The sequence below is a fragment of the Triturus cristatus genome, chromosome 1_2 (genome assembly GCF_964204655.1).
Source record: "Triturus cristatus chromosome 1_2, aTriCri1.1, whole genome shotgun sequence".
Taxonomy (NCBI): Eukaryota; Metazoa; Chordata; class Amphibia; order Caudata; family Salamandridae; genus Triturus; species Triturus cristatus.
This window is the reverse complement of record NC_140580.1, coordinates 215,182,190-215,207,812: the sequence shown is the minus strand read 5'-3', so window position 1 is coordinate 215,207,812 and position 25,623 is coordinate 215,182,190.

Below are 25,623 nucleotides of genomic sequence, written 5' to 3'. Positions count from 1 at the left end.
GCTACCTCTCTGTCAAATTTCACGTAATTCTGTTCAGCCGTTCGGGCTGTACCTTCGACTAAAGGTCCTATGGAAAAATGCATCGGGAAAACGCGTTTTGGGACCCCCCCCTTTTTCTCGGCCCCCGCTTGGCTAATCACCCAGCGACTTTCAGGGTAGGAGCTGAACGGAGCGCCCCATTTGTTTTGAAAATTTCGCGAGAATTCGTCAACCGGCGCCAAAGTTATTCAAAATAGAATTTTGAGATTTCCTATGGAAACTAGGTTGTAACTATAACTATCTACTGGCGACCGCCAGTAGATAATATATATATATATTTCCATCCTGACAGTCTTTCAACAAACAGGCACCAACTCCGTGAATAATTTGTCGGGATCCCACTGGTTCCGCTCCTCAGGATGACGCTGAAGCTTAAAGGGGTCCACCTCCCATCTGCCCCTAGTCCGGCGGATGTGTAATACACTCGGACGAAAGGGGTAGGTGAGCGAGGGAAGGACGGAAAGGGACGGCTGGGCGGGAGACCGGTCGTCTCTTTTCGTCTAACTGTGGGGGGGAAACGAGAAGGGTTGTCTTCTCCACTTTTCTGAGCGCACGACGTTCTCCAGCACCGTTACGTCACGGAACTGAAAGAACCTCGCTGTGGCGATCCGAGTCGCGGAGATTGGTTGTGTCAAGAGTCTGCGCTGCTACTCAAGGCTCCGCAAGGTCTCGAGCCGAGGAGCGCGATACTGTGGGAAAGCTGGGGCCTGGAAATCCGTGGGCGCTGCCTGTGGCGTTTCGCTGCTACTCAATGCTCCGGGAGGAGCCGGGAGCAGAGGAGCGAAACCCCAGGTGGAGATGCCCGGAAATCCGTGGGCGCTGCCTGTGGCGTTGCGCTGTTACTCAATGCTCCAGGAGGAGCCGGGAGCAGAGGAGCGAAACCCCCAGGTGGAGATGCCCGGAAATCCGTGGGCGCTGCCTGTGGCGTTGCGCTGCTACTCAATGCTCCAGGAGGAGCCGGGAGCAGAGGAGCGAAACCCCCAGGTGGAGATGCCCAGAAATCCGTGGGCGTTGTCTGTCTCTTAGCGCTCTCCCTCGAGGTTCGAGGCCGCGTCTAAGTCGAAAGGGCTAAAGTCGGGCAGTTGCTGTCTCAATACTCACAGGCTGCCGAGCGAGGAACAAGTAGTAGTCGAGGCGTGGTCGGAGTCTCTCGTGGTCTGGAAGTCAAGTCGCTGAGGAGAACCACCCAGTCGGGTCTTCCGATACCGAAGGCTTCAGAGAATCATCGGCACTGCTCCTCCGGGATTGGCCGCTTTTCAGCGTTTCCGGCAGCGTGAACTGTCACGTGGGATGGGAACTACCGGGAGTGCTGGGGGATGTAGTTCGTGCGGTCGCCGAGTTGCTCGGCCGTAGTCCATGGGTAGAGGAGATGCGTCACTCAGCGCCACCCGAGCGCGGATCGTGACAGCACATCCCCCCTCACCCCTCACGGGGCGCTGAGGACAGGACCCGGTTTGCCAGGACACCGGCGATGGAAAGCCGCCACCAGGCGAGCAGCATGGACGGAGGAAGCGGGCTCCCAGGAGTTCTCCTCCGGGCCATACCCCTTCCAGGCCAGAAGATACCAAAGTCTACCCCGAACAGTCTTGGAGTCCAGCACGCGTTGCACCATGTACTCGCGTTCATGGTGAACCCATACGGGAGCGGGTAGCTTACGCACTGGACTGAACGAGGGCTTAAGCAAGGAGACATGGAAGACTGGGTGAATGCGTAAATGGTTCGGGAGCTTCAGTTGCACTGAAACCGGGTTGACGTGTTTCACCACGAGATAAGGACCTATGAACTTCGGATTAAAGACGCTAGGACGTTTGAATTTGATGTTTTTTGTGGATAGCCATACCCTATCCCCTTTATGGTACACAGGATCGGGTCTGCGACGTTTGTCTGCATGAAGTTTGTATCGGGCCTTGGCCAATCGCAGGTTCTCACGGGCCTTGGTGAGGGTTAGGCGAATCGCCGAAAGCCTTTCCTGTACCTCTGGAACGCTGAGATTCGTGTGAGGGAGTTTAAAGGGGGTGAATCGAGGATGGTACCCTGAGGACAGAAAGAAAGGGGTGTGTTGTGTGGATGTATGGACGGAGTCGTTGTAGGCGACCTCGGCAACCCACAACCAGTCCACCCAGGCATTTGATGCCTTGTCCACATAACACCGGAGGAACTGTTTCAGGGTTTGGTTAAGCCTCTCGGTCTGCCCGTCGGTCTGGTGATGGAAACTGGTGGACAAGGATGACTGAATGCCCAGTTCGGCACACCAGACCTTCCAAAACCGCGCCGTGAACTGGGACCCTCTGTCTGAAACAATGCTGCTAGGGAGGCCATGGAGTCGCACCACGTTCACCAACAGGAGCTTTGCCAATGCCCCTGCCGTGGGTACCTGCTTACACGGTAGAAAGTGTCCCATTTTGGTAAGGTAGTCGATCACCACCACGATAGAGGTACAGTTTTGGTCTTTGGGCAATCCAACGATGAAGTCCACCGAGATTCTTTCCCATGGTGTCTGGGGTGTAGGAAGGGGACGTAGGAGGCCTTGTGGTTTACGATGGTCTGATTTCATTTGGGAACAGACGTCACAGCGTTTTACCCATAGCAACACATCTGGTCTCACTGACGGCCACCAGAACTGTCTTAATACCTTCTCCAGGGTTTTCGTTCCTCCCGTATGCCCTGCACAGGGTAATTCATGGCACCAATGGAAAACGAGCTTCTGCAGAGGAAGCGAGGGGATTAGCATTCTGGAGCCACACATGGGGACGCCATGTCGTAGACTCCATTCCTTGTGTCCTTTTAACCAAGATCTCCAAGCGAATGTGGCGAGTCCGCGCTTCACTGCCCTCAGAAAGGTGTCTGTTGTCACCCCTCCTACCACTTGACTTGGGGACAGGATAGCCCTTTTTGGTTCCGCTGTCGGCATGTTGGTCGTACCTTGCCGGGAAAGGGCATCGGCTTTTTGGTTTTGTGAGCCAGGCTGGTAGGTGACTATAAAGTGGTATTCTGCGAAGAACAACATCCATCTACGTTGCCGGGGAGAGAGATGTCGAGCAGATCGCAGGAACTGGAGGTTTCTGTGGTCCGTGAAAACCGTGATTTGGTGCTGAGCTCCCATGAGCCAGAGTCGCCATTCCACAAACGCCTCCCGGATCGCAAGAAGTTCTTTTTCGGACACAGAGTAATTGCGTTCGGCGGGGTTCAATTTCCGGGACATGTAGGCCACTGGGTGGAGGTGGCCGGTGTCTGGATGGCGTTGGGATAGGACAGCTCCCACGGCGACGTCGGACGCATCTGTCTCCACTATGAAGGGGAGCTCGGGCCGGGCGTGTCTCAGGATGGGTGCGGATGTAAAGGCCGTCTTGAGCTGTTCGAACGAGTGCTGGGCGTCGGGAGACCAGTGGAACGACACGTTCTTTCGTGTTAGTCTGGTGAGAGGTGATACCAGGTGAGAAAAGTGGTGAATGAACCGGCGGTAAAAATTCGCAAAGCCAAGGAAGCTTTGGACTTCCTTGACTGACTGGGGCTGGGGCCATTGTTCCACCGCCTGCACCTTTCGGACGGACATGACCTGTCCTGTGGGGGTTAGGTGAACTCCAAGAAACTCCACTGTCGTAACATGGAACTCGCATTTGGTGAGTTTACAAAAGAGGCGGTTGGTTTTCAATGCTTGTAGCACGAGCCTGACGTGAACGATGTGCTCCTCCGGGGTGGTGGAAAATATCAGGATGTCGTCAATGTACACCACGACGAACCTATCCAGGAATTCACGTAGTACCTCATTGAGGAAAAACTGGAAGGCCGCCGGGGCGTTACACAGTCCAAAGGGCATCACTAAGTACTCGAAGAGTCCAAACCGTGTTTTGAAGGCGGTTTTCCACTCATCGCCTTCTCTCATTCTCACCAGATGATACGCCCCTCGGAGGTCCAGCTTGGTGTAGATGTGTGCTTCGCGGACTTGCTCCAAAAGAACCGGAATCAGTGGCAAGGGGTATCTGTTCTTAATCGTCAGCGCATTGAGGGCGCGGTAGTCGATGCAACATCTCAGCTCACCACTGGTCTTCGGGATGAAGAAGAGCGGGGACGCTGCGGGCGACCGGGAGGGACGGATGAACCCCAACCGGAGGTAGGTGTCTAGATACTCCTTCAAATGGAGAGTTTCTGGCCCGGTGAGGGCGTATATCCTACCACACGGAACAACCGCGCCTGGCACTAGATCGATGCGGCAGTCATACTCTCGGTGCGGGGGTAGGTCTTCCGCCATCTGCACATTGAACACCTCTTTATAAGGTAGATACCAGGTAGGGAGTGTCACGTCCTTTTCCGCGGCAGTCGCCACATGTTGAGCAGAGGTTCGGATCGTGTTCGGGTGTGGATTAGGGCTGATGCACCGTTGTTGGCATGAGGCGGAGTGGAACGAGATGGTGTTGGTGGACCATTCGATAGTAGGTTCGTGTTTCCGTAACCACGGCAAACCTAGGATCAGATTGCATCGGGGAGCTTGTATTATGTTCAACTGCAACCACTCGCCATGGTCCCCTCCTAGGGTTATCCAGAGAAACGGGGTGACGAATCGGATGGGTCCCGACTCCAGTTCCTTCCCGTCGACCGCAAAAACGAGTTCGGGCTGTTCCTTAGGCGTTAATTGAATCCCCAGCCTTTCTGCTTCTTGTTTGTCCAGGAAACATCCGGTAGCCCCGGAGTCTATCATGGCTCTTATGGTTTGTGGTTGCTGGTTGATCACTGCTTCCAGGGAGATGAAGAAGTGATCTGGTTCTCGAGAGGTGTCGGATTCCATGGAAGGGATGGAGTGGTGGCTTGGAGGTTTCCCTTCCGGTACCTTCAAGCTCTGGAGTTTCCCGCGATTCCTTCTTCTGTGACCATAGCTGATTGTCCGGGGCGTGTTCTGCTCGTCTTGGGTCTCACCGGACATTCCCGAAGGAAGTGCCCCTTCTTCCCACAGTACAAACACAGGCCTTGTTTACGGCGGTGATCACGTTCGCTCAGGGTTAGCAAGGCTCTCACCGTTCCGATTTCCATGGCCTCAGACTTGGAGGCCGCCTGTTCCGAAGCTCGGGCATGGTCGTAGGGGAACGGTGTTTTATCCTTCCGCTTCTGGTCCCCTTTTCGTTCTCTGAGCCGATGCTCCAAACGGACGGCCAATTCCACCATCGCCGAACAGGTCTGGGGTTGGGGATCAATTTGGGCGATGACGTCCTTGAGTTCGTCCGTTAGCCCTCCGTAGAAGATGGCAGACTGTTTGGTTTCTGGCCAGTCGGTTTCTGCCACCAACCGACGAAAGTTGTTGAGGTAGCCTAGGAAGTCATTGGGGTGTTGTCGTAGTTTCAGCAGGTCTCGGTCAGCCGAGAAGGTATCAGCTCTGCGGTCAAAGGTTCTTTCAAAGGCGATGCGGAAGGCATCCCAATCGTACAACAGGGCTTCGTCACGACGGACTATGGGAACCGCCCATTGAGCCGCATCCCCTGCCAAGTAGGAAATGAGAAAGGCTACCCAGGCTTGGTTGGTATGGAAGAGTTTTGGCTTACAATGGAAATGTAAAAGGACTTGGGTCATGAAGACTTGCGCCTTCTGTATGTCTCCATGGAAGCGTTCAGGAGGGGCCAACGGGACGTGTGTGGGCATTTCTACCACCACTGGTTGGGTCGCTGACGGGAACGGGGTCCCTGCATCGAAGGGGTTCCTTTGGAGCCGATCTATCCGTGTATGTAGAGCGGCTGTGTCTGAACGAGAAGCGACTAATTCTGCTTGCACTAGGGCCAGAGCGGCTACCACGTCTTCTAAGGTGGTCATGGTCTACGACAGCGTGATCGGGAGGAGATAATTCGTGGGCCGATGATTCTGTCGGGATCCCACTGGTTCCGCTCCTCAGGATGACGCTGAAGCTTAAAGGGGTCCACCTCCCATCTGCCCCTAGTCCGGCGGATGTGTAATACACTCGGACGAAAGGGGTAGGTGAGCGAGGGAAGGACGGAAAGGGACGGCTGGGCGGGAGACCGGTCGTCTCTTTTCGTCTAACTGTGGGGGGGAAACGAGAAGGGTTGTCTTCTCCGCTTTTCTGAGCGCACGACGTTCTCCAGCACCGTTACGTCACGGAACTGAAAGAACCTCGCTGTGGCGATCCGAGTCGCGGAGATTGGTTGTGTCAAGAGTCTGCGCTGCTACTCAAGGCTCCGCAAGGTCTCGAGCCGAGGAGCGCGATACTGTGGGAAAGCTGGGGCCCGGAAATCCGTGGGCGCTGCCTGTGGCGTTTCGCTGCTACTCAATGCTCCGGGAGGAGCCGGGAGCAGAGGAGCGAAACCCCAGGTGGAGATGCCCGGAAATCCGTGGGCGCTGCCTGTGGCGTTGCGCTGTTACTCAATGCTCCAGGAGGAGCCGGGAGCAGAGGAGCGAAACCCCCAGGTGGAGATGCCCGGAAATCCGTGGGCGCTGCCTGTGGCGTTGCGCTGCTACTCAATGCTCCAGGAGGAGCCGGGAGCAGAGGAGCGAAACCCCCAGGTGGAGATGCCCGGAAATCCGTGGGCGTTGTCTGTCTCTTAGCGCTCTCCCTCGAGGTTCGAGGCCGCGTCTAAGTCGAAAGGGCTAAAGTCTGGCAGTTGCTGTCTCAATACTCACAGGCTGCCGAGCGAGGAACAAGTAGTAGTCGAGGCGTGGTCGGAGTCTCTCGTGGTCTGGAAGTCAAGTCGCTGAGGAGAACCACCCAGTCGGGTCTTCCGATACCGAAGGCTTCAGAGAATCATCGGCACTGCTCCTCCGGGATTGGCCGCTTTTCAGCGTTTCCGGCAGCGTGAACTGTCACGTGGGACGGGAACTACCGGGAGTGCTGGGGGATGTAGTTCGTGCGGTCGCCGAGTTGCTCGGCCGTAGTCCATGGGTAGAGGAGATGCGTCACTCAGCGCCACCCGAGCGCGGATCGTGACATAATTCTGGCACAGAGGGCGATTTATTCAAACAAGGTCAGACACGTTTCGGCGGCAGGACCGCCTTGTTCACTGCATAAACAGTTCTGTGAGTGTCAAACTTAAATACACAACCACCATTATCCCTTGGTTACCATGGCAACCAGAACTTTTCATAGACATAGAAGCTCCTCAGCGACTATGATACATGACAGTGCATAAATTAAAACACAGTGATGGAAAAAATATATAATCACAAACAGCATAATAGTATAGAAGACATTTGTGATCCCCTAACATTACAGATCGAGTTAAACTAATCACTCATGTTAAATTAAAAGGAGATATGTCTATTCTATCTATGTCCTTGCCTCTCACGTAACTAAGGGTGGGCGTAGTGGGCGTAGTGGGGCTACGTGAAGCAGCACGTAGTGTGCCCAAATCTACGCACACTACGCGCTTCGCGTAGCCCCACTACGTGCCACCCACCTCCCGCCCGCCCTCCTTTTAAATAATATCAGCAATGTAAAATAAATTAAAGTAAAGCGACTTACCGTAAGCGCGGCGTCTCCGGGGCTCCCTCTTCTTCGTTTCTAATTTCTTCTGACAAATGTGCATGCGCGGACGCCCGCGCATGCGCATTTCTCGCAAGAAATGCGCATGCGCGGGTGTCCGCGCATGCGCATTTGCCAGAAGAAATTAGAAACGAGAAAGAGGGAGCCCCGGAGACGCCGCGCTTACGGTAAGTCGCTTTACTTTAATTTATTTTTCATTGCTGATATTATTAAAAGGAGGGCAGGCGGGAGGTGGGTGGCGGGTGGCAAGCAGCTACGCTTTGCCCTCGGCGTGTGCGTAGCGCTGCCCTGCTTCGCCTACTTCGGAAAGTGCGAAGCAGGCAGCGTTACGTACACTACGTGGGCGAAGCGTAGTGCTACGCCCGGGGTTATACGTAACATCGTGTGTGATGTAGAGAAAATACTGATCATGGACATAGAAGTGACACAGGTAGTTAATGTGCAGCCCCCCTTCCTCTATTCATATAATTATTTAATTATCCATCATTTCAGCTACGCATATACTTGGAAAACTATAAATGACAAATGCTACATCAGGAATTTAAAAAGAGAGTCTGCTATTGTAATAAAGCATAAATGTCGTTCCTGATGCAAATATGGCAAAACTCCCCCCCTTTTTTTGTTATTTTCCCTTTCCCATACCCCGGGACGTGAATCTAGGATAATATCTTTAGGTTCCGCCTGTCTGCTCCTGTGGGAGTGAGAGGCCAAAGTGGGAGGGCGGGTTCTGCTCTGAGATGTGCGCATAATGGATTTGAAGGTGGGATGGAGGGGGAAGGCATTTTCATATCGCAGGGACTGTCCTGCCCAAGTGGGATTATGGTACTATTTGGATGTCTATGATCGGGAAACAAAAAAACTATATCAAAACTGAACCCAACTGGGATTTCGAGTGTATCGTAGTGTTAAAGGAAATAATAATTTGAAATTAAAAAAATAAAGGAGGGGGATTTGGGATAATGATGCAATCCAAAATCTGTAAAAAGTGTAAGAACTTTTATGCTCTGAAGAATAGATAGCAGAGGAGAGGCGTGAGTCCCTGGCTAAGGGGTCACAGGTGAACATTCAGCGCTTCATCGGGATTCATCCCCTGCGGGATTTTGGAGTTGAAGAGAATTATATATCTCGATTCCAATCTACGTAATGCCAGTTGTCGGTTGCCTCCCCTTGGATTTTTTGGGACATTGTCAATGACAAAGTAGGAGAGGTCCTGGGACTTACCTCCATGGCACAAATTAATGTGGCGTGCCACTGGGTATGTCTGGTCATCATTCGCAATTGCCCTTAGATGCTGTAGGATGCGAACGTGAACCTGATGAATAGTACTGCCTACATAGATCTTAGGGCACGTGCATTGCAAAATGTATACAGCAAAATCTGTTTTGCAATTATAGCTACCACGAATTAGGTATGGTGTTTGTCTAAAAGGCATGATGATAGATTTCATGTTAGTACCATGTATACAGGCCTTGCATCTACTGCACTTGGTAAAGCCTTTGGGTGACTGTAACCAATTCTGGCATTTTACTACTGAAGTTGAGTTGCATACCAGTTCCTGGCACATAGACTTTGCTCTTCTAAAGCTGATAGCTGGAACTTTGGGGCAGGTGGGTCCCAATACCGGGTCACTAAGAACAGTGTTCCAATGTCTGTAGAATATTTTTCTAACTGTGGTGTGGTATGCATTGAACCCTGTGATGAGTCTGGGTGTACCTACTTCATTACTTTTAGTTTATTCTTTGTCTTTAAACAAGAGGTCTTCTCTTGTTTTTAGCTCACTTCTATGTTTAGCTTTGTCTAGGGTTTCAGTTTTATACCCTCTCCTCTGTAGTCTGCCAAAGATCTCTTTTGTGGATTTCCTTAGACCTTCTTCTGTGCTACAGTTATGTCTCATTCTGAGACACTCTGCGTAGGGGATACCTTCCTTGACACCATTATGGTGGAAACTGTGAGCGTGTAGAATTGCATTCCCTGCTGTGTTTTTTCTGTATGTTCTGGTCTGTATACAACTATTTTCAATATACATTTCTATATCTAGAAACTGAATACTGGTTTTGCTGGTGTGACTAGTGAATGACAGGTTTAGATTGTTGTTGTTAAGTTCTTTGGCAAATTTTTCGGCACTGTCCATAGTTCCATGCCATAGGATAAATATATCATCTATGTAACGGACATAAATGTCCACATTTTCTGTCATAGCCGTTTTTTGTCCTGTCATGAGCACCTGCTCCTCCCACCAGCCCATATGCAAATTAGCATAGCTGGGGCGAAGCAAGTACCCATGGCTGTGCCCTGTAGCTGTTTGTAAAATAATTTGTCAAAAATAAATACATTGTTCTCAAGGCACCATTCCGCCATATGCAACAACATTTGAGAGTGTTCTTTCAAGTTGATTGGTCTCTTATTCAAATAATGTTGTAGGGCATTGAGCCCATCCCTGTGTCTGATACTCGTATATAGCGAGTTGACATCAAGGGTCATCAACACATAGTCATCATTCCAACTAACATCATAAATTTTAGTCAGGAAATCGCCAGTATCCTTAATGTGAGATGGAAGGTCACAGACTAATGGCTGTAGGAAAAAGTCAATAAATCGTGATGTACTTTCAAACAGGCCCCCAATAGCTGCAATAATAGGCCTCCCAGGTGGATTTGTGGCGTTTTAGTGAATTTTTCGGATTAGATACAACTGCGGTGTCACTGGGTAATCTGTTTTTAAATATTCAAATTCTGATTTGGTAATCAAATTGGCACTTCTCCATTCATAGAGTGATTTATGATATTTCTCCTTTATGCCTACAATGACGGTTGGAGTTATGCGGCAATAACAATCTTTGTCACTAAGTTGTTTCATTGCCTCTGCATTGTAGTCATCCAGGGGCCAAAGGACCACATTTCCCCCTTTGTCTGACCATCTGACCACAACATCCTGGCGTTCTTTAATTTTGCTCATAACATTGTTGTACTTTGTCCTGTTAATGTTGTGTGTCTTGGTAAATTCTTTGTCGCTTTTGAGGGCTAGGTTTTTAAGATCTTTGACCACATTTTCGGCGAAAATGTCCAGTCCATCTTTGGGCATCATCGGAGTAAACACTGACTTTGGCTTGAAAGGAGTGCGTATCAGTCCTCGTGCCTCCTGCCTTGTATTTGACATCCCAACTTCAAAAGTATCTTGATTTTCATGTTCCATTTGTAATAGATCCTGAAGTAGAATCTCATCTGCTACTGTCAATCCATTATTTGTGTATTCGCACGTAGAGTGAATGGTATCTGTATTCGTTTTGTTGAAAAAGTATTTTTGCAATTTCAATTTCCTCACAAATTGAAAGAGATCTATTCGTGTTTGTGAGTATTCAAAGTTTGTTTTTTCACAAAAGGAAAGGCCTAAGGCGAGTATTTTACGTTCATTTTCCGTTAAATCCATCTTTGTTAGATTGATTACTGTGTTTTCAATTTCTCTGTTTTCTTTTATCTGCGCTTGTTTCTCCTGTATTGTTGTTTGTTTGTTTTTTGTTGTTGTGTTTGTGCACTGCTTGCCCCAGCGTCTGTCTTTTCTCTTTCGTCCCTTTGTAGTGCCCGGTTTACACCTTTTTGTTATTCTTGGCGTGGTGGCCGCGGGCGTAAGTTCGTAAGCCCTTCCAAGCGTAAAAAACCCAATTCTTGGATCACTGTCGGCGGTTTGCGTCTTTGCGACGTATTGCTTGTTAATTCTGTTTCAGATTCAACTTCTGAGCTCAATTCCGAAGCGCTCGGGTCTGTTTCCTTTGATAGCCTTTCAGCAGTGGCTGACAATTGCTGCCTTCTGATATTTTCGAATTTCTTTGAAGACGTGTATACTCTGCCTTGCATGTAATCATTCCTATCACGTTGGAATTTCGTGGCCTTTCTTTCTTTGATTGAGTCTTCGTGTTTTGTCAGTCTGGTTGTATTTCCCCCAGTTTATTTTTGATTTCTTCTTGATTTTCACATTTTTCAAGGTCTTTAAGTAATGCCTCTATTTTCATTAGCATTGTCTTTCGGTCACTCTCGGTATACTTAATCAAGATCTGAAGCATCATTCTGGAGGACTCGGCGCTGTTGTCAGCCCAGTCCTTAAGCATTTCAGGATCGGGATTTTCATATGTAGGCGCCACAAGAATCCGGAGGCCTCTGGGGATTCTACCCACGTCCATATATCTCTGTAAAGACTTACATTCCCACCATTTGGCTATTTCGTTTTTACGGAGTTTTTCTAACTCGTGGAGCATTTTGGCACTATTGTTTATTGCCGTCGGCTCTGTGTCTTTGTTGGCAGACTGTGCTTGCTCTATACCATTGTCCACATCATTGAAGACATCAGGAGCTGCCTCTTCACGTTCTTTAATCCATTCCTCAGCCATTGTTTTGAATATGCGATTACCTTCTGTATCATTCACTGCCCGTTTTCTTTGCTATACGGGACTACCTCTCCCAGCAGGCACCACTCGATTCTCACTGGGCCCCAAAACACTTCCGCTTAGAGGAGCTTACCTGATAATGTGAATGCCCTCCAGCTCCCACACCGATCAGTCACTCTCCCCTTCCGCGGCGCTTCGGGTGTCTGAAGTCGTGAATACGATCTCTTCCTGTTCACTGCTGGGGGGCGCTGAGTTTTCCTTTCGCTAGGAACTGTTACAAATGGATCCGTGTACTCAGTGCTCCAGATCGAGGAGGGTCGGTGCCAAGGTTCCGGCGAACCTCTTCAATATATTTCCATCCTGACAGTCTTTCAACAAACAGGCACCAACTCCGTGAATAATTCTGGCACAGAGGGCGATTTATTCAAACAAGGTCAGACGCGTTTCGGCGGCAGGACCGCCTTGTTCACTGCATAAACAGTTCTGTGAGTGTCAAACTTAAATAAACAACCACCATTACCCCTTGGTTACCATGGCAACCAGAACTTTTCATAGACATAGAAGCTCCTCAGCGACTATGATACATGACAGTGCATAAATTAAAACACAGTGATGGAAAATATATATAATCACAAACAGCATAATAGTATATAAGACATTTGTGTTCCCCTAACATTACAGATCGAGTTAAACTAATCACTCATGTTAAATTAAAAGGAGATATGTCTATTCTATCTATGCCCTTACCTCTCAAATGGACGTAACATCGTGTGTGATGTAGAGAAAATACCGATCATGGACATAGAAGTGACACAGGTGGTTCATCTGCAGTCCCCCTTCCTTTATTCATATAATTATTTAATTATCCATCATTTCAGCTACGCATATACTCGGAAAACTATAAATAACAAATGCTACATCAGGAATTTAAAAAGAGAGTCTGCTATTGTAATAACGCGTAAATGTCGTTCCTGATGCAAATATGGCAAAACTCCCCCCCTTTTTTTGTTATTTTCCCTTTCCCATACCCCGGGACGTGAATCTAGAATAATATCTTTAGGTTCCGCCTGTCTGCTCCTGTGGGAGTGAGAGGCCAAAGTGGGAGGGCGGGTTCTGCTCTGAGATGTGCGGATAATGGATTTGAAGGTGGGATGGAGGGGGAAGGCATTTTCATATCGCAGGGACTACCTATATATATATATATATATATATATATATGGTATTTGGATAGTGTAAGCCTAACAGAACCTAACAGAAAGGCAGTGGAGAGCTGCACAGGGTCAAAAATACATTCATTGTGTGTTAGGAGGGGTATCTGCTTAGCACACTGTTACTGCATTATAGTGTAGTGATCTTTAGAGGTCAGTATTCAGCTATTTACTAAACTGGAGCTGGGATTAGGCTGTGCAGAAGGTCAGACGGATATCATTCCAGATCCTTGATGCATAGATGTAGAGTATGTTTTGGCTTCTTTTTTTTCTCTTTTTTGTCTTCCCACTGAAGGTGTCCTGGCAGTGAGTGTTTGAAGAGTCACTGGAGATTGAAACCTTGTAATCCAAGTAAGCAGGGGTGGGGGCGTGGCTAGCAGCCTGCAATGGCGGTCGGGTCCTGGTAGAGCTCCGGACCCTCGGGGGGACCAAATCACCCTGACCCGGCGATACCGGGCCCTACCCGACCCACGACACAGTTACCGTGACAGGGGAGCCCCGGGCGCCGCTGGACTCGATCGGAGTCACCGGAGGTCGTGCTGGGCCGGAGCCCCGGTTTGAGGCCCACTGCCGGAGCGTCCCCTGGGAAGCCGGGACCTGTGGTGAGGCGCGGGCCGCGCCCACAGCGGACGGAGCGTGAATCCTGCTGCGGACCCTGGGGCGACGGAGCGCGTACAATCGAAGACGCTCCTTCCGGATGGTCCGGGAGTGCCGGTGAAGCGGAGAGGTGATCCCGATGGGCCGCCTGGGAGCGATTACGCGAATGGATACTTGAGGAGACAGGCTGGCGGGAGACCGGTGGAGCCCGTAGTGTGCTGGTGCAGTGAGTGCCGGCGGACGAACACCCGTGAACACCCGTGAAACCCCCCCCTCTTCCCCCCCCCGGGGGTGACGGAGGGTGGCGGCGCCTGGCGGGGTTTTCCCCCCCCCTCGAACTGCGGGATCCTTGGAGCGAGGACACCGGGGGTGCATGCTGTGGGCCCCCCCCCCGGTAAACAACTCGCTTGTGCTGAATGGATGGGACTGACGGACTCTCCCCCCCGGTGGATCCCCCTGAGATGACCGCTGTGTGATGGAATGGGGGTGAGCGTCGCCTACGAATAGACGCGGTTACAGTGCGAAGATCCCTACACAGAGACCACTAGGGGGGCCTGCTGTACGACGTGGCGCGAGGGAGACCGAGAGGGCCTGACTACTGACGGAGTCTGTCTGACGCGGATATCGCCGCGGGACCGGCGAGGCCTTCCTGCTGTTACACTGGGACGCCTACATCGGGAGGCTGAGTCCCCTGCTGGGTGCTCCAGGGATTCCCTACTGCCCTGACCGCCTGGGGCGGTGACTCTCCTTCCCTCGCCCCGCCTGGACGCCGGGACCCCCCCTGAGCAGTGGGCATACTCCTTTGTCACCCGCCGGGGCTACGCCGCGCCTGGCGCATGGAAGGGACTGGAACTTCACACTCGCTGGTTCGCCTACGGCGCCATACCAACGCCCGGATTGGCGGAAGGTCCATAACATGGGCAGAATTCGAGGGAGGACGCTGGGGGACCAGCGGGGACCTAGCCGACCTCCCGCTCTGCATGAGCGCGATAACCGCCCTTCCCTGCCCCACAATGCACTTCCTGGGCCTGCTGCTGGACCCCCGGACAAACTGGACCTTATACTCACGGAGATCCGAGATACCAGGGCGGCACTCGAGCTACAGATGGGCACACTTGCGACGAACTTGACGTTGCTCAGGGCGGACCATGGCAAACTGGCAGACACGGTGAAGGAACACAGACGATCTCTTTCGGACCTAGATCCTCGAGTGGCAGCTAACACGTCCGCCTTGCAGCAAATGCAAAAGCAGGTTTCAAGCCTTCTGGATCGGGTGGAAGACGCGGAGGGAAGGAACAGGCGCAATAATATACGCGTTATTGGCCTGCCAGAACGCAGCGAGGGCGTCCAGGCGGCAGAATTTATGGAAACCTGGTTTAGAGAGCACGTGGCGCCCGAGGGACTCTCTCCATACTTCTGCGTTGAACGGGCCCACAGAATCCCAACTGGCCCGCCTAGACCTGGCGCACCACCCCGCCCTCTGATAGTAAAAATCCTAAACTATAGAGACCGCGATGTCCTATTACAGAAGGCGAGAGACAAGGCCACAATTCGGTTCGAGAACCACCGTATATCCCTATACCCGGACTACACCATCTTAGTGCAGAGGCAGAGATCGTCCTTCCAACTGGTGAAGAAAAAGCTGCAGAAAACACAACTCAAATACGCACTCCTGTATCCTGCCCGGCTGAAAGTTATTCACGATAAAAAGACTCATTTTTTCGAGAGCCCGACGGACGCTGAGGAATGGCTGGAAGTTATGGGTATTGGCTCTAGCCAGCTTAGTCCCTCTGCCCGCTCCTCACAGAGCCCGGACACGCCTGTGAAGCGAGACTCCCGTCGCCCTCGGGGCTCAGGCAGGAGTGGCACTGGCCCATCACGTGAACAGCAACGCCGTGATCAGGAGGGGGCTCTGGCCGCTGCAGGGGCGCTCCACACGGACCCACACGAGACCCCCACGGACTCGGACGATGGCACTCTGCAGTCTGACTCCGAACATAGCATAACTCTTTTCCCCACGATGACACCTCAGACTGCGGATGTCATAATTGATAACTAACTATACCTGCAACTGATTGCTCTACGAAGCCAGATGTATCCTTTGCAATATTCTTTAGTTGCTGAACCAGACCCTATAAATCTAAGAATGTCTCCTTGGAAGCATATTTGGGTATTGTTTCTGCTGTTCCTGAGGATCTTTTTATTCCCCATAGTAGAGACTGAATTGTTGGCAAAATGATGTGGTTTGCACTATGTACATGGGGAATGGACTACGACCTTCCGAGGGCCCCGGGTCTCTCTCCTCTTGCTGATGGGCCGGGTGGGGTCTCTTGTTGTTGTCATGGACATATTTACTTATGACGCTCCCCCCCGAGACAGGGTTTCGTAGAGCCGCCAGGTTCCTGACCCTATTAGGACAAGGGCCATGACTAGGTATAGCCACCTCCCTACCAGCGTATGCACCGCTATTTGTTCCATAATGTTTATGTTTTATAGTTGGGCCCAGCATAGTTCTGATGCTGTGCCAAGTTTTGTTTTTGTTTTGGGGAAAGGGGACTCCTGGTCAAGCTCGAAATACAGACTCCACGAGTGTGGGAGCTCTATGTTCTATCGAATAACATGGCCGGATCAGTTCCCACCTTAGGGTCCTATAACTTCCTTACCTGGAATGTGCGCGGACTGGGGGCGATTCAAAAACGCCACAGAGTGCACGCCTACCTCCTTAGATGTAAGACCCATGTGGCGTTTCTCCAGGAATCCCATCTCACTGACTCCGAAACACAAAAAATGCGTAAAAAATGGAGAGGTCAGATTTATTCTACTAACTACTCGGCTTTTGCCAGAGGTACGACCATGTGGGTACGACATGGGGTCCCCTTTCTAGTGATAGAACGCAGGGTGGATGACCAAGGGAGATATATCCTGCTGAGAGGCATGCTGGATGGCACCCCGGTAGTCCTGGGAAGCGTTTATGCCCCTAATTTCGACCAAGACGGTTTCCTACATAGGCTGGGACGGGCATTGGTAGACTGGGAGGGTATACCCTGGGTGTTGGGAGGAGACTGGAATGCTGTGCTGGACACTACTTTAGATAGGTCACACCCACCCTTGCACGGTACCAACGTCAGTAAGTTGACTGCACAGTTCACAACTTGGGTCAGTGGGTGGGCGCTCTTAGACACATGGCGTTGCCTCCACCCCACCCACAAAGAATACTCCTTTTATTCACCGTACATAGCCTCCATACCAGAATTGATAGATTTCTCTGCTCTAGATCCATTCTTACACAAGCCAGTCAATCAACATATCTAGCAAAAACCTTCTCAGACCATAACCCACTGGAACTCACCCTCAATTGGGGTAATGTACCTACCCCGGTTCCTACCTGGAAATTACACCCACAGCTATTGGACGATGCCCCGTTCCGTTCATCTCTCTCGGACGTCATAACGACGTACCTAGCTGATAACTGGAACACAGCCTCCTCTAATCTGATAGAATGGGATGCCTTGAAGGTAGTGGTGCGAGGGTCGTCGATAGGAAGGTTAGTCGGTGCTAGGCAAGAGGTGCACCAACGACTCCTGAATATCGAACGGCGATTGAACACACTCGAACAGGAGGCGGTGACAGACCCGGGGAAAAAACTAGCGCTACAATCTGCCCATATTGACCACGCAGACGTTCTGGAGACACTATGGACAATAGATTACAACGCCTTCCTACAGAGGAAACACGCGGAGGCGGATAGGTCAGGTGCTCTGCTCGCCCGCATAGTTCAGGATAGACCGGATACACCAATTATAACCAGAATACGTACACTCACAGGACATATAGTCAATACACAAAAAGAAATAAACACTGCCTTTTATACACATCTTAGCACGCTCTACGCACCACCCATTCCTGTGGAGGACTCCTCGATAACGGAGTTCCTGCAAGATCTCCCCTTCCCGAAACTCCCTGAAAGTGTACAAAAAGCCATAGATGGCCCCATAACCCAACAGGAAATCCGAGACGCGATTAAGGGCCTGCGTCGCAACAAGGCGCCAGGGATGGATGGACTACCAGTGGAATTTTATCATACATTCCGAGAGACCTTGGTACCCATACTAGAATCAGTAGACAAACTTGCCTTTGAAACTGGTCACCTCCCTCCTTCTACCATGCAGGCACTGGTCACGTCGATACCCAAACCAGGTAGGGATGGATTGGAAATGTCGAATTATAGACCCCTCTCCTTATTATCTACGGAATATAAAATCCTAAGTAAAGCCCTCGCTAATCGTATTCAATCACACCTTCCCAAACTAGTCCATGAAGATCAATGCGGGTTTCTACAGAACCGCAGCACATCCCTTAATAATAGACGATTACACCACGTAATGACGGCTGCCCCGTCTGCGTACCAGCTCGCAGGCTGCATAGCACTGGACCTGCGACAGGCCTTCGATTCCCTTTCCTGGAGCTTCATGTTTGCGACTCTACAGCGATTCGGGATACCAGACACATATCTTAGATGGGTCCACCTGTTATATACCTCCCCGACAGCCAGAGCACGCACTGGCCGTTACATATCCGAGCAGTATTCTATTCATAGGGGCACCAGACAGGGATGTCCACTGTCTCCGCTGCTGTTTGTGCTCGCGCTCGAGCTCCTGGCTATAGCGCTCAGGGGTTCAGCGGCCCAACTCGGTATTCCCGTCCACGGTACAGATCACTTGCTATCCATCTATGCAGATGACATATTATTGTATTTACGAGACTTAACGGCAACCAACAGTCCCCTCCCCGAAATGTTTGCCACCTTTGAACGCCTTTCGGGTCTAGCCATAAACCCGGAGAAATCTACTGCATATTTCTTCCGGGACACACCATACCACAGTACCCTGCGATTTGGCGACTACACACTGTCGGTGGCCCCCACCACCTTTAAATATCTGGGCATACACGTGTACAGAACACCGGTGGACCAAATCGACGGTAACATTGGGAGAGCAGTGACGGCATTGCGTGCCAGTGTGAACTTTTGGTCCTCACTGCCTTTATCAGTGATGGGAAGAGTCGCCATCTCGAAGATGGTTATCTTACCCCGCATACTCTATTATTTCGTAAATTTGCCTGTCGTCCTCCCACTGTCCACTTTTAATACGCTTAATACTATGCTGCTTAATCTCATTTGGGGCACAGGTCGCAGGCGAATAAGCTTGCGGAAGCAACAGCTGAGTACGCGCGATGGGGGGCTAGGAGTCCCTGACTTCAGAGCCTACTATTATGCAAGTCAACTGCAGTGGTTATCGTACTGGACTGCGGGGAAAAATCTACATGAGATCGGATTTACATCCCATAGATTAGACCGAGGGGAATTGCACTCCTTACTGCTGCCTGGGGCAAAAATCCCTGCAGATGGCCCCCCCTACTGACGACAGCTCTGCAATGCTGGAAAAAGTCCTTGTCGTACACCTCACCGACCGCCCCTTATGCACCAAATATTCCCCTCTTGGGGATTCCCACGACACAAGGCAGACTTACAAAAACCAGATTGCGTGATTGGGCTGATGCAGGAGTGGACGACGTTGGGGCTTTCTTCGGAGATAGTAATTTGCTGGACCACGATCTCTTCCGACAATATACCGGCGCACCACCACATTTATATTTGCTGCACGCTGCTGTGTCCCGCTACATTAAACACGCCTGGGCCCCACAGAGGACCGAACCCCCACAACACTCTTTGGTACATCTTCTGTATTTTATGGGGAAGGGGGGACACCTAGTCAGATGGCTGTACACTGGGATCCGAACACATGCAGCAATCCCACTCACGGCCCTTAGAGCACGCTGGTCCGAGGACTCCGGTAGTGCACTGACGGATACAGCATGGGAATGTATGGTCAAACACCCCAAAAAAGTGTCGCGTAATGCAAGACTGAAGTTTATACAGACTATGATCCTACACAGAGCATACCTTACCCCTGAGAGGATTCATCGCATATTTCCAGACTCCTCACATCATTGTCCCCGCTGCAGAGGGGAAGAGGCAGACTTCCTACATATGTTATGGTCCTGTCCCTGTCTTGGGGATTACTGGGTGGGGGTTCGGGATGCCTTGAGAGCGGTCACTGGACTTCCTGTCCCGGAAGACGCACTGTATTGCCTCGTAGGCCTTCGCAGACGCTCTAAAGTACAGAAAGCACAGTTGCGGTTCGTAGACCTGGCCCTTATCGTGGCAGTGAGAGTCCTTACCATGCGATGGAAATCTCCTAGGAGCCCAGCGGTGTACACGTGGCAGGGCGACATGGTGCAGTGGGGGAAGGCGGAGGGTGCAGCTCTTCGTAGAGAAGAGGATAGGGGGCTCAGGAAACAACCCATTTCGATGGACTGGGAGGCTCTGCTGCTCAAGCTGGAGTCGCTCGATCTATTACCCCCGCAGACTATCCCCACCCCGTAGCACACAGGAGTCCTATACGGTCTCTTTGTGATAGATCTCAGGACTCAGTCACACAGCTGTGCTACACCCGAGGATAATGCTATTTTTGTGGCCTTTATTGTAATGCCACAGAGTGATAGTTGATGAAACCAAAACTTGATTGACCAGGAGTGGGGAGTGGGCGGGCTAGGGAGGGAGGGGATGGTTTCATGAAGTTCGCTTGCTGCATGGAATGTAGTTGACTCTTATTGTCGATTTATATTGTCAGATCACTTACTTTGATGTTCACGACGCCATTGGAGATCATTGTCTTCGATTTCATCGTTTACGAAATGCCGCCCATTGCCACTATAAGTCATATCTGTAATGTTATTCATATAAAAGTAAAAGACTGTCACTGTTGACTGACTGATACATTTCAAATTTGCTACAGTCATCAATAAAGTTTGTTATAAAAAATAAAAAAAAATAAAAAATCCAAGTAAGCAGGGGTGCTGTCCACCAATAGGAGCCTATGGAGCTCTATCAGGGTGTGTTGATGTGATCATATTTCTGCAGGCCTAAATGAGGCATGCTGAAGCATGTACAATACCCTTAAGGAGTGGTGAATGTGGATTAAAATTCCAATTTAGCTTCTCAGTATCCCAGTCCAAGATACGGTGTGTGGTACATACATTTCTGAGCAAGATTTATATAAAAGGAAACAGAACAGCTGAAAATAACTTGACTTTTAATGAAGTTATTTTTCACTTCACTGTAAAATTAAGTAATGAGATTCAGTGTGATAACATCTGAGTTCCGATACATTTATCATTTACGTGAAAGATTATAAAGCACAGACCAGGCCTAGGAAAAGGGCAGGAGAGTGCTGGACAAACAAAGCATTATCATTCAGGATCTTCCATTGATTAGCTTTGTGGGAATTTTCATCCTAAACTGACATTTTTAAATGTGAACCGACCAGAAGGTAATGCTGTGTAGGTTAAAACGTTTTAATGGGATGTTGTTGAAAATGGCCCTTCCTAGGGGATTTCCCTAAACTTTTTGCTTTCTTCCTCCTTGTTTTTGCTGAATCTCTTTTCGTGGCCTTAGGACTCTGGGCACTTTCCCACTGTCATGCAGTGTGAAAGCGAGTGTGTCCTTCCTACACATGCTTGGAAGTGGTACTTACCTGATTAGGGTAGGTGCCTCATCTTTGAGCACCCAGTAAAGAGGTATACCACATACCCAAGGCAGGTACTTCACTGGCTAACAGTGGGCAGCAGAACTGATTGTGCCACCCACAAGAATAGCCTTTCAAACAGAACTGTGTGTGTGTAGTTGCACTTATGCTCAGGTTGGCATTTCTTAACCATTAGCCAATGTTGAGTGGGCCATTCACTATGACTAGGACACCCCTAGGGTATGCCTTTGGAGGGTAGGGCAAGTAGTAGGAGAAAGACAGCCCAGGTACACATGTGTTTTCCCTGCTCAGTTAGTGAATAATCTCCATGTGGGTTTTCCCTTAGTTCATCATGGGGGAGTTGCTGAATGACTTTTAAACTACAGTTTTAGCTTATCGCAGGGAGTAGCCTCCTGGTGTTCTTAAACCTGTCTCAATCCTCCCATTGCATGCCTGTTTCTGAGCATTTGCACTTATGCTCAAGTTGGCATTTCTTGCCAATGCTGAGTGGGCTGTTCAATATCACTAGAACACCCCTAGGGTAAGCCCTAAGGTATGTGGCAAGTGGTAGGGAAAAATTCAGGGCAGGTACATATGTGTGTTCCCTGCCCAGGTAGGGAATAATCCCCATACAGGTTTCCCTACTTAGAAGGTCTGCTCTTTCCTTGGGTCAACATGGGATAATTGCTGAATGGCACTTAAACTGCAGTTTTAGCTTACAACAAGGAGTAGCTTCATAATGTTATTAAACATGTCTCAAGCCTGCCAATGCAGGCCTGTTTGTGTGAATTTGTGCTTATGCTCAGGTTGGCCTTTCTTAAATCATTGGAAAATTCTGAGGGTGCCTTTCCCTAACACTGGTGCACCCCTTGCAGGAGTGAAGCAAGTGATAGATAAAAGACAGGGCAGTCACATATGTGTGTTCCCTGCCCAGGTAGTGAAGATCCCCCATGTGTGTTTTCACTACCTATGTGGTTTGCTCTCCACATAGGTTCGCAAGGGTTAATGACTGAGATTACTTTAAGCTGCAATGGCATTTTACATTGGAGCAGCCTCACATTGTTTACCTTCATTGGATTCACAATGATAAATCCCCCTCTTGGTAATGGTGGATATTTCATTAATAGCTTAGAAATGCCACTTCTATAGAGTGGGCATTTCTCTGCGCTAAACTCCTTTTGTGTGCCTTTTAGTTTGTCTCCAGTTCACAAAGGAAGCTGGAAGAGCATATCTGTGCATTCCCCAGAGACATCCAAAAACATTGGGCATGCAACTGGAGTGACAGACCTCTGCCATTTGAGGGCATGGCTGGATAGATTGGGGGGAAAGGTTTTGACACTTGGCCTCTGGGAAGCCAGACCATGGCCCTACTAAAGATTAAGATCTGTATTCCAAGGCCTCATGACAGCCAGGACTGACATTTAAGGGAGGCATTAGTGGTTCGGAAGGGAGCTGCCTGAACCAGCCCCCAAATCAAAGGCACTCTGCAGTATAACTACTGGTGCCATACTTCAGCAGGGCAGAGACACACTTCTGAAGATGTGTAACCAGAGATCCTGTACTGCGTGGTGCACTGTCAGATGAGTCTGTTGTGCACAAGTAGGAGACTGCCATTGGAAAGGACCGTGCACCCTGCCTGAATAGTGGCTGACCTGGGCCAAGTCCCTGCTGCTGAGTGGCACCCTGAAGTGTGCTCTCCAAGGCCTTATTGGCTTGCCCCTTCACCTACACTGTCTACATGCTTCACCTGGAGAGCAGTTCCCTCTCAAGCACCTAATCTGCTGGATCCTGAATGCAGTGCGGTGTGAGAGTGGAACTAATCACTGTGCCTGGAGACTGGATTGCCCATGCTGAACCCTCAAACTGTGCCCGCATCTAAGGAGGGTGGCTGCTGCTTCGTGGCCCTCAGCATGCACAAGCTTCTTATTGTTGGTGTGCTGATTCATCAGTTGCGGGACCCAGCGTGGCCCGCTTCATCGTCGGTGACTCATCACTCTTGTGCGACATGCCGACCGCATGCTCATTGCATGCAGTGTCCAATTCACAGATTGCGACCCATGGAGGGAGAGTACATCTGTAGTAGTGCCTCATTTTACCTTGTGCGGTACTACTAAACTTGGGACTGTGTGTGTGTGGGACCGGGGATTGTCTGGTGCGGCTCGTATCATCGTGCACCAGATGTTGTGCCTCATTCCAGGGAGGTATGGCAAACCTGCTTGTGTGTTGATTGTAACCAGATTGTCTGGTGCAACTCTTATCATCATGCACCAGATATTGTGCCTCATTTCAGGGAGGAATGGCAAACTTGACTGTGGATTTATTGTAAGTGGATTGTCTGGTGTGATTCGTATCATTGTTCACCAGACATTGTGTCTCATTTCCAGGGAGATAGAGCAACCCAACTTTTGGTTCATTGTCACCAGATTCTCTGCTGAGACTTGTATCATCACGCACCAGACATTGTGTCTCATTTCCAGGGAGGTTAGGAATGGTGGTTCTTCCTGGCTTGGGCAGTACCAATTCCAACAGATGTTAAATGAGTTATGGATGCAAGACCACTGCCTATCCCTTGCCATTTCAATTCTAATTAGTGTATCATTAAGTAAGGTGTTCGACTTAAAATCCAACACCAGTCCACCAACGAGCCCCCTAAAGCAATGCGTTTTAATGACTTGCATGCCAAAGGAATGCGTGGAAACATCGCATACAGGATAGTGAATGCGGAGTAAAGGCAGGTTGTTGTTCTTCCTGCGTAGTAAAGGATGTTTCTCATTTAATTTGTTTTTATTTTTCTGCAGTCTAAGCATCTGCTCTCTTCCATGTAGTCCTGTTTTACTTGGCCCTTTCTGCAGTGTCATCCTCCTATTTTCTAAAGGGTCTCAATCCCCTCCAACAGTAACCCAATTTCTTACACTGGTGTTCAGCGGCGAGGATTTGGACTTGTGTTTGTGTAGTGCCCTACAGTAATTCTGTGGTACACCAAAATCCAATATAAATATTTGAAACAATTTTGAGGTTTTTAAATTACCATTGCTTGCCTTTTTTACCTTTTCTAAATCTACTCTGATTGCTACCTGACTATCCATGACCACGCCTGCAGTAATGGAGTTTTTTGCTGGACAACCTGGGAAGTTACACTGTGTTTGAGCTCATGCAGTTCACGAAGTTCTGTAAGGAAACAGGACTGCAAATGAAGAAGGTCACCAAGAAGTTGCAGCTTCAAAAAAAAGCTCTGAGGGCTTGGGCGGAAGTCCATCAGCGACTGACAGCAACAGAGGATGGGCATTAGGAGGATGATATGGAATAGCCATAGAAGGGCCTGGACAACAGCCCTGAGATTCAGCCCTCAGGGGAGGGGGATGACTCATTTCCTGAATTGGAACCCCCTGCCAGAGCAGTTTATCTTTGTATAGCTTGTCCACAGAGGAGCTGGAAGACAGGAAGGCAGATAGGGAGTTCCAGTTGCAGATGGCTAAGCTACAAATGGAGAAAGAACTAGCACTGGCGGGAAAGAAACTGTCCCTAGAGGAAAGGAGAATGTTGCATGAGTGTGGACTCACAGAGCTGGCTGGCACTTAAGGAAAATCAAACAGATTTCAGAAGCAATGGTGGCAGCATACTTACACTGTCTTTTTTTTTCAATACATGAATAAATATAAATTAATTTCATACATAAGATACACATCGCAAAACATCCATATTTCTTAAGAAAAAAGCTGAAAGAAATTCATTAGACATATAAAATGAGGTTAAAGCCTCCCAGGAAGAGTACAAAACAGTTAATTTCAAGATAAATTCATATTAATCCGTCATATGTTCAATCATAGACCCCCATATCAATAACCCTAGTTTCCATTTTTGTACCCCTTCAAGAGCATAAAGACTATGTTCTAGGTTAAAAATGATATAAAGAGGGGCGGAGTCAAGATGGCGATGGACTAGGACGACTTCTTCGGTCCCTCCGGCGTCGCTTATTCATAGCATTGCTATAGCGGCCTCCCGAGGGCCCCTGAGACCCGCCGGGTGTGGTGCTTGGTCCCCTGAGGCAGCGGACGGAGTTTGGAGCCCCTGGCGGCCCCTGTCGTGCTGCTGGCTGTTGCGTCTTGCCTGAGGCCTGTGGCGTGGCTGCCGGAGAAGCCGGGACCTCTCGTGGGAGCCGGGCGGAAGTCGTGGAGCCCGGGCTCCCATCGGGGCGGAGCGGTGCATCTGAGGAGGCGGCCGTGCGGGGCCGTCTGGAAGCTGTGGCCCACGCACCCCTGACCTGCTGGGGGACTTGGCGGTGATCGCCTGGGAGCCTCAACCCGCGCCCATTCCTGCCGGGGGGGCCGGTCTTGCCGG